Source organism: Poromitra crassiceps, assembly GCF_964638095.1.
Source record: "Poromitra crassiceps genome assembly, chromosome: 29".
In the NCBI taxonomy this organism is placed as follows: Eukaryota; Metazoa; Chordata; class Actinopteri; order Beryciformes; family Melamphaidae; genus Poromitra; species Poromitra crassiceps.
Window position 1 is genome coordinate 4,553,912 of NC_139641.1, and position 9,813 is coordinate 4,563,724.

General features: G+C 41.6%; 1 long non-coding RNA gene across 1 annotated transcript; it reads right to left on the reverse strand.

Moving 5' to 3' along the window:
* Window positions 1–720: 720 nt before the first annotated feature.
* Window positions 721–5,785, reverse strand: LOC310799972. Its single transcript, XR_014553845.1, has 4 exons — window positions 5,654–5,785; window positions 4,596–5,019; window positions 3,837–3,946; window positions 721–1,609 (listed from the first exon to the last, which is right to left on the reverse strand). It is a non-coding gene; the product is annotated as an uncharacterized lncRNA (long non-coding RNA).
* Between the last annotated feature and the right edge of the window lie 4,028 nt (window positions 5,786–9,813).

Consider the following 9,813-nt stretch of genomic DNA (forward strand, 5'->3'; position numbering starts at 1 on the left):
TACAACCATTCAGTTGCTTGGACAAATCATCAACATACAGATTAAAAAGAACTGGGAAGGGATAAGATTCCACCTTGACGGACCCCATTACTAACCCCAAAAAGGGTTGATATGTTGCTCCATTTAACTTGCATAGTCTGATGGGCATACCAAAAGGCCAGAATCCTAACAATATAGCTGGGCAAACCTCTTTGACATTTGACTTTTTTTTTTATGGTTGACGGTCAAAGGCTTTAGAAGCATCAATAAAACATAAAAGAAATTAGAGGTTTTGCCATCTGTATTTGTTTACAATTTCCTTTAAGGCATACAGAGGTCAGTGTGCCATTTGCTTTAAAACCAAACTGCTTGTCTGTGGAGTAGATTAACTCCTTAACTCTGTCCAGCAGAATTCTCTCCAGGACTTTTGACAGTATATATTATATTAAGTTGATATCTGAAGCAACTTGTTGTTAATGTTTTATTTGTTTATTTAATGTTGACTTTCAACTGAAAATATTATTTTACTCATCAGCAATGGTGCATTTTGTATAGTCTAGACTAGCCATCTTGTCTCAGTTGTTGAGATCAAATAATCATTATCCCCTAGGCATCCAGGAAGTTAGTGAAACTATACAGTAAGCATTCCTGCATAACCCAAGAGTCTGTTGGGTTGGCCTGCATTCATGGGAACCAGTCTGTGAGCGGCCACACTCCAGTCAACTTTCTGGAGCTGTCGCTTTCTTTTTCTGAAAGACATCTGGAAAACACTTATGGCTAAACAATAACAAATTGGCAAACACATATTTTTAAACATCCTTATCATCTCATGAGTGCAAATGATCACCAAAGATGAAACTACAACATTTAAAAGGCTTTACTTGGTAAACAATGTTTAATAGTTTTTATCCACAATTACAATCACAAGGACAAACAATGTCCCCCCCACCCCAAAAAACATTTTTCAATAGTAAATTGCTATGTATACAGATGTAGTGTTCATAGTGTAAATGTTTTGATTATATTTTAGGAATAAATGTATATATTACTTTACACTTCATAGAACTTGTCTTGATCCCGCAATACATTGCACTGCCGGGATTGCCCACCAAATTACTGTTCTCAATCTTCCCTTGTTTATTAAAGCAGCATGATCACAAATATCAAATGTTTGATGCACCCAATACATACTGTTGTACTATACTTTAAGATTCTACTATTCTACTACTATTCACTGTTTTTCAAGCATGCAGCGTGCTGCACTCGAGCAGCCAGGCATGAAGTGGGTAAGGTGTGAGCAAGGTGTGAGCGGGACAGGGCAGCACCGGGCAAAACAGAGCGAGGCGTGGACAAAACACAGTGTTTCTGGTGTGAGTTTCAATGACTAGAAGTTAGCCCAATAGAATGTAGTGCATATACTTGGTAATAGCTTTCACTCTCTCCTGTTATCTCCCCATCTACATATATTTGTGGTGTTCAGCTGCGTCGAGGAGCTGCACACCAGCTGTGATCTTCATCCACATAGGCTGATGCGGTGAGCACTCCACTGGCTGATATCCCGATCAGCCCCGGGACTGAGACTGGTGGAGATGTTACGGGAGGAGAGATGAGGGAGAGATGCCTGAAGGATCTATAAGGGCAAAAATTAAATATAAACAGTTTGTTTTGAACCCACAGCATATTACTAAACAGAAAGCTTAGTGATGGGAGTCACTACCTATTGAATATTGGCCATGCATGCTGTGGAAATGATCCACAATGCCCCAAACATATCTCACAAGGGCAAAAAAAAGCCCTTAAAAGTGTATTTTTCCTACCCTGCTCCACAACATAACATTATGTAATACAACATTGTTATACAACATTATAACATTTAAATTCCCAAAATATTCAAGACCTGTAAATTATTAGATTCATTTTTAATGCGTTTCCAGACTTTCCACACCTGTGTAGGTACCCTGTGAACTAGGGATGTTCATCAATTATCGAAAATCGATAATCGATCGTTAAGGATTGGAATCGATCCTGTGGCATTTGGATCGATTTTTTAATTATTAAAAAAAAAAAAAAAAAAAAAAAAAAAAAAAAAAAATTGGACTAGGTTTGGGTGGAAATCGTTCCTCCTCGCCCCACTCCATTGCACAGCCGACTAACGTGAGGTGGAGCTTCATATAGTCTCTAGTTTTCTGGCTGGGCACGGGCCTTTGTGCCAACAAAACTGTTTTAAACATGAGAAATTCACACCGGCATGCGCCGGGGACAGCAGTGTTGGAGAGGAGACACATTGAAATAAAGAGTTCATTGAGGAGAACACGTTGTCTTTCGTATTTTCTGCCATAGGCATTCATTTTGTTAAAAAAAAAAAAAAAAAAAAAAAAAAAATATTGAAAATTTTCTAAGTATTAATAAAATCGATAATCGATAATTGATCGTTAATTCTCACCGATTATCGATTTTGGAAAATTTTCAAAATGAACATCCCTACTGTGAACACAGGCCAAGATCAAGTAATGTAGCTGAAGAATAATTTGCGGGTAGATCATCATGATTAGATATAATTTTAGTATTCATTAATGCTGTCAAGTAAAAAAAAAAAGTTTGTTTCATATCAATATTAACTCATTGAGTGCCAGCCACTTTTGGAGAACGGACGCTCCCAGTGCCAGAGTTTCAGAGCGTTTTCAGTGATTTCTCGAGGCCCACAGAATATTGTGTGATATTACTATGTAAACACTGAACACACACAAAGAACGATGAGACTCTATTCTATCATCTGCAAAAAAAAGTTTATTGATCCCATTTTCCGTTCTTTAGTTATGAGCCGGAGAAGATAGCTTGATTCATCCAAAAACAGTAATTTTTTCCTAGAAGCTGAGATAATTGGCCTTTTGTGAAATTAAACATTTCAAGCACATCACTGACTCTGAAGCTAATCTTTTCTAATGTAGTCACACCTCAAAAATAATTTCCTTCAATAAAACAGTTTAGGCCAGGGAATTTTGTTTGGCAGAATAATATTTTTAGCTACAACCAGCAGCGCTGGCCCCTGCGTGCGCTGCTGGTTGCAGCTTCTTGCTGGTCTTGATTTGCTGCTGGTGGGCATCGGATATTCTGGCTTGCGTTTGTCAATCCTGTCCTGCTGCCTGGGTCTGTCTGGCCGTTGCGTGCTGCTCTGCGTGCCCCCCCCCCCCCCCCCCCCCCCCCCCGCCCCGCCTCGCCTCGCCTCGCCTGCACACTCCTCCTCCTGTCTGTGGTGGCTCTCTGCTGAGTTTGCTGTGCGCACAGTGAAGGGTGCGCAACATCCCGTTTTTTTACAGCGTTCCGCGTGTGTTTGTCACCGGCAACGATGCTTCCAGTTGAGAATAATAACAACTCCACGGTGTGGATGTGCGGATGTGCTGTCGCAACCGACACGGAGCGGCTCAATTGTGGGAGCAGATTGGCTGCTGCAGGCACAGCTGCAGTAACGTGCTTCAGCATATCGATGCATACGGATGCGATGCGATTTCCGTTTCCATAACGACTTCTTCTTTGTTTTTTCCTTGCCTTTCTGTTATGTGGAGAGCACTGTCGCCACCTAAGGGTTCTGTAAAATAGGTTATAGACCTCCAATAGCTACTATAGTTGTACATGAGCTGCGGAAGGCTTTGATCGACGTCCCACCGTCAAAAAACGCATTGGACGTCGAAGGACGTCCGTGGCACTCTACGTCACTATTTAATTGGACGTCGAAGGACGTCCATGGCACTCAATGAGTTAATTTCAGCTGAATTATTATTTTCCAAGGACAGGAAAAATGTGTAACAAAACAAGAGCTTCAACATAATATTGCCTGTGTACTTGTATTGCCTTATTACCGACTCTGGTAGAGTGGCTTGTTGTTTCTGTCCTGCTGTCCTCTGTGTCTTCTGCTGTCAGATGTGACTCCTGGCCAGTGCCAGACAGGGTTGTATCTGGTTGAGGATGGCTGTAACACATGAGAAAATGATTTAACAGTTTGCTCTTACTACCTTCTTCCATGCAAAACAAGACTAGAACCTATCCCTGATGCATTTATTCAGGACCAGGCATGTCCAAAGTCCGGCCCTGGGGCCAATTGTGGCCCGTGGACAGATTTTTTTATTGGTTAATCAAGCAAGTTCAATTTGCATTTGTTTCCTTCACCTAACAATGACAGCACTATCATACAGTTTGTAGAAGCACCAGGTAGGAACAGCACATGCAGAACTACTGTTTTCAGATGGCAAACAAAGTACAATTGTATGTGATTTTTATTTATATTTTTTAATAACACCCATATGAGGTGAGAAGCACCTGCACGGCCGCCTCACCCCCAATTCAAAAAAGTTTGGACAATCCTGCACTAGATGGACAATGTCGGCGTGGCAGAGAGAGAGACAGTTAGACCAGACTCAAATGGGGGTCCGTGGCACTTTGCCAGGGGGTCCACGAAAAGTGTTCAGGAAAATAAAAATAAAAACTTTTTGTGTGTGTTCAAAAGCTTCATAGTTCAACTAAAACATTGTAGGCCTATGCTTTAAATTTAAAATGTTTATTGTCTTACATACTTGTGCCTGCTTCAATAAAATTGTCTCTCCCTGTCCCTGATCACTCACCTGTGTACTCCCTCGGCTGGGTGTAATTTTCAACCAGGAACTCCTAGGTCAGCTGATTCCTACTGAATTGACCAAAACAGTTCAATAATTGCAACCCTGTCAAAATCTTATTGCTATGCTAGTTATTGTTATTAGTTATAGTATGAGTATTAGTTGACCAATTCTATGGGTCAGTCATAATTTTGTAGAAAGAATGCTACTGTCTGAAACTCATTCAAAAGAATCCATCCTTACATAATGAAAAATTAAATTGTTGATATTAACACTTCAAGAGACAAAGTAGTAATAATTTTGTTTGATATTTTTTCTAACTAATGGATTGCGTGAGCATTGAACACGTCACGGTGGCGCAGTGGAAGGCTCGGATGATGCCCTCCTCCACGTACGGCTTCAACTGCTTCAGGAACTCCGCGGCTGCCGCGACCTGGAGACAGAGGAATAGAAGGAAAGGTCTGAGGATGGAGATATCGCATTAACTGTGATAGACTAGATATCAGAAGGAACAGCCTCCATGCAATCCTACACCACCGGCTTGTTTTATAGCTCTTTGGAATCTCAATGTTGTATTGGCAACATACTGCCTTCTTATAACACTTAAGCCATTACATTCCCATTAGTGGACAGACTGCTGCCATGGCAACAGAAACAACACCATTAAAATACAGCCATGGGCCATGGGGCTAAAATGGTTTTCCCCCACCATCTAGTCTCGTATCTATACTAGACTGTATCTATACTATCGACCCTACCCCATATTTATCTACATGATATTCATCCAAAAGAAAGGTTGTGATTTACAGGGAGGAAAAATAACAATATGAGGAAATGTAAGCTATGTATGAGGGAATACAAAGAAACACAAAACATTAAAAAGAAGAATAAAATAGAAATCAGATGAGAAACAAAAAATTGTCAAATATTGTAGGCCTAGGCTACTCACCAAGCTGGCCTCCCATCATGGTACCCAGGCCAGGCCAGTGTACACACCATTAACCACTGACAACTTGATGGAGGACAGACCAGCTGCAAATAACAAGGCAAGTCACAACAACACTCACCTTTAAGAACGGGGTTTCCACGGTTCTCTGTGTCAGGGACATTGTGGGGCTGGATCTGGGCTCTCTGACTGCGGTGTCGGAGAAGATGACTTTGTCCAGGCTACGCTCCATCATGAGCAATGACTCGCACCCACTCCACGGCGTGCTAGTCAAACACAGGAGTACGTTCAGTGAGAGGCTGATCCCACCTAGATGCAAGGAGAGGCACAGGAAATCATTCCTGCCTGTGGCCATTGGACTCTGAAAACCTCTGCTCTAGGTTAGATAGCAAGCTACAATCTGCAGTGCTGTACACATGACTACATTAGAGCTATACAGAACTATACAGACACAGCACAGCTATAAACATGTCACGTGACAGACTTTACTGTAACAGGTATCAGCATGCCATCATTATATTATACTCTGATGATAACGTTTACACAGGAAATATGCAGCTAATGCAAATCAGTGACGCTGACCTTAGTTGGGTTATGTATCGCAATTTTTAAGCATAATAAAGTGGATTACATGGCGCCACTCTTCAATTCGACATGCATTGAATACACTGAGCAGTTACTCTGAGGGAATAAAATTACTATTATAACCTGAAACGCCTGTTATTGTCACTTTTGAACCGCAGCAAAACGGCATGCATTTGAATTGAGTTTGGCTAGCCCAAGGACGCTAACGTTAATTTAGACTATTTCACGATTTTAAGGCATGAATATGTATTCATTGCTTTAACGTTACTCGGCTGACCCGTACAACAGTAGCCCTACAGTAACGCCATATTCATATACATTTGATTGATTGATTGTTTGGAGTAGTAACGTTCATAGCTATCCGATAGCTAATGCTCCAGGGTCTTACAATAACGTCACATAGGCCGTCATGTCACGTTCAATATAATGACTGTTATTCTATTATTACTATTACTATTATACAAACGTGCCCTTTGTACTTGCAGATTTAACGTTAGTTCGTGACACTAGTTTGTGAGGCTGTGTGAAGTACCTCACTCATAACGCTACTAATACCAGCCAATCGCCTGACCCAGTACAACAGCAGACCTACAGTAACGCTATATAGCGGTTTGGGTGCCATGGCACGAGTCCGATACCTCACGAGTCCGACACCTCACGAGTCCGAAAAAAGAGGCTAACTTCCCCCAGACCCTAACCCAAAACCTAACCTCTCCCACCCCCACGCCTAAACCTAACCTCCCCCAGACCCTAACCCAAAACCTAACCTCTCCCACCCCCACGCCTAAACCTAACCTCCCCCAGACCCTAACCCAAAACCATGAGGTGTCGGACTCGTGAGGTATCGGACTCGTGAGGTATCGGACTAGGGGGCAGTCCCCAGCTAGCCAGGATACGTTAGCCAGCTACTAAATTAACTGTACTAAGACTGGACACAGTCTTTATAGCTTACGTGAGCTGTAACGTTAGAGTCAAATTACCCCTTACGCTAGCGGGTTAAATAGCGATTTAGTTTATTTGGGGAAATTGAATGAAGCAGCTAGCTAACATTAGCTAACCTAGCTAGCGTCAGTTAGCTCACTGGGAAAGCCTGTGTAGTAACATGCTATGAAATGGCTCCCTGGTCGTGCAGTTAAATGTCTCATAAAACCAACAAAACTTCTACTTTATGTCGATTTACTTCAAGTGGCCACTTACCTGAAGCTCGTATTCCTTCCAAACTACCAAAGCTCTGTTTGTCGTTTGTCTGTTTGTTTAAGGCGGAAGAAGTTTCTGGTTGAGTTTCTGGTCAATTGTCAATTGTTTTATTCGATACGATCCGATATTCAGTGGGAGGGGACTGGGTCTAACCTGATTGGCCAGTCCGCTCAGATTTATGGCCCCAAGTTGACACCCGGTGGGTGGCAGAATTCGTACTCGTAAAGAAAATCTGTACTCGTAAACAAACATCCATGCTTGCAATATGAGTTTGTCCGTGGTGCTTTCAGGGTCGCACACGAACGTAGGAAATTTGCAAGTGCTGCATTCAAGGTCGCACACGAACGTAGGAAATTTTTGTACTTGTAAAAAATATTTTTGAAGACGCACAAATTCTATCCGTGTGTACAAAACTTATTCCCAGATGCACAAGATATGTCTACAGATACAAAAATGGGTTGCCGATACAAAAATGGGTTGCAGATGCACAAAACTTTCTCTCAGATGGACAAGATATTTCTACAGGTACAAGTTTTATTTACAGACATACAAGTTCAAAGTTCAAGTTCAAAGTTTACAAACAATGTTTCTCAAGCTCAAAATATATTTGGCCCTTATTTAATTCCATACTCTCTCTCTTTACTGTACAATGTTGGCTTATGACAAACAGTATCTAACATGTGCTTTTGTTGTTTAACAGAGTGCTGTGTGTTCTGTGTCATATACCTGACTCTGTAAAAGTCAGCGCTGGTAGCGAGCAACACTCCAAGAAGGGAAGAAGCTCAGGTGCAATAATAAGGCACAAGGGGCTCTATCGTCCGACAGGTGCTATCCTCTAATAGCGCTTGCACACCTGTTTGCGCGTGCCATAAGGCAGGGAAGATAGCAGTCCGCCTTGCGCCGTCCGCCAGGTGTTATGCCGAGTTTTGCACCCCAGCGCCGGCAGCATCCCCACCTCACGGGAGCATATTGTAATGATTCATACAGAAATGTAACTGTTTCAAAGTGATATAATTGTCTGGTAGACGTGAACTCCCTGATTTCTAAGTTAAAGCAGCCCCGAAATATGTTGGGGATGCAATTCTCGGCCGGGATGCGGAAAGGTTCACGGCACCTGTCGCAGACGCAAATTAGAGCCGTGCCAAAATCATGGCTGATGGTTGTACAGAAAACAACTGTCTCTCTTAATGCTACTGTGGAGTATAATAGTAACAAAGCATCCAGGTTGGCTGATCAGTAACGTATGACCTCTGACCTGCATGGATGCAGCACTAGAGGTCACATGACGTATGACCTCTGGCCTGCATGGAGACAGCACTAGAGGTCACATTACGCTCCCAGCTCATTGTGATGTGATTGCCCTTTCAGAATTAAGTATTCAACAAAGCCCTGTAATAATAAAGTTGATCCGACTGATTTATTCAGAGAGAATCCTGTACAAATTTATCTTTCATATTACAGTATCATTAACCTGTCCATGGTGCTGAATTAGCAGGTGTGCATGTGTTTGTGCGTCATGGCCATAATATGAAAATAGGAATATTTGGGACAGATTGTCAGGTCACCACCTAAAATTGGTCTTGTTGTAGGTTTAATGAAATGTGTTGATTTAACATGCAATAGCCTAGCCTCCGAAAGGCTAAATAACAACACAAGCAAGACGACTGTTTCAAAATCAAATTTATTTCACAGCAGTGGTGAAGGCATTATCAAACTGTGGAACAGATGTCAAAGCAAAATAATAGAATTTATGAACAAACGACTACAAATCAACAAAATAACCACATCAGGGTGATTAAGTATTAAAATAAAGTCTAAAAAAATCACACAACTTTTCCCGCCCGCATTGTCCTTGTGCAGTCCTAGACCATTTCGGGTCAATTAGGTTTCTTCATCGTTTCATTGTCATAAATGGTCACAAACGGTATGAATATTGGCTGGGGCGCAGGGTATTTTGGGCTTATATCAAGGATATGTGTGTATTTGGAAATGTGTGTGTGTGTGTGTGTGTGTGTGTGTGTGTGTGTGTGTGTGTGTGCGTGCGTGCGCGCGCGTGCGTGTGCGTGCGTGCGTGCCCCCGCATGTGCATGCGTGTACATGTGTATTATATTGTGGAGGACAACAGATAGCAAGGTAGCTGTCATCAGACATGAGGGCTAAGTGGCAAAACTCAGCACATGCATAAGAGTAAACAAACAGAAACATCATGAAGCAGAAACTGTGAGTGTCAGAGATTATCTGAAGGAGAAGGAATGGAAACAACACTGAACCATACAGTTCATTTACAAACAACAGGCTGCACAGTAACAGATACATAGGTCCATGTAAAAATCTGACTTTGGGTATATTTTGATTAGAATGATTACTATAAAATAATATGAACATGGTTATTAATAGTTTGACATCTCATTGTAAACATGGGAGATGGTAAGATATTATACAAGAAGTGGAATAAATAAATAAAAATCTGTAATTTCCTGATTACCTTGAAAGGAACTT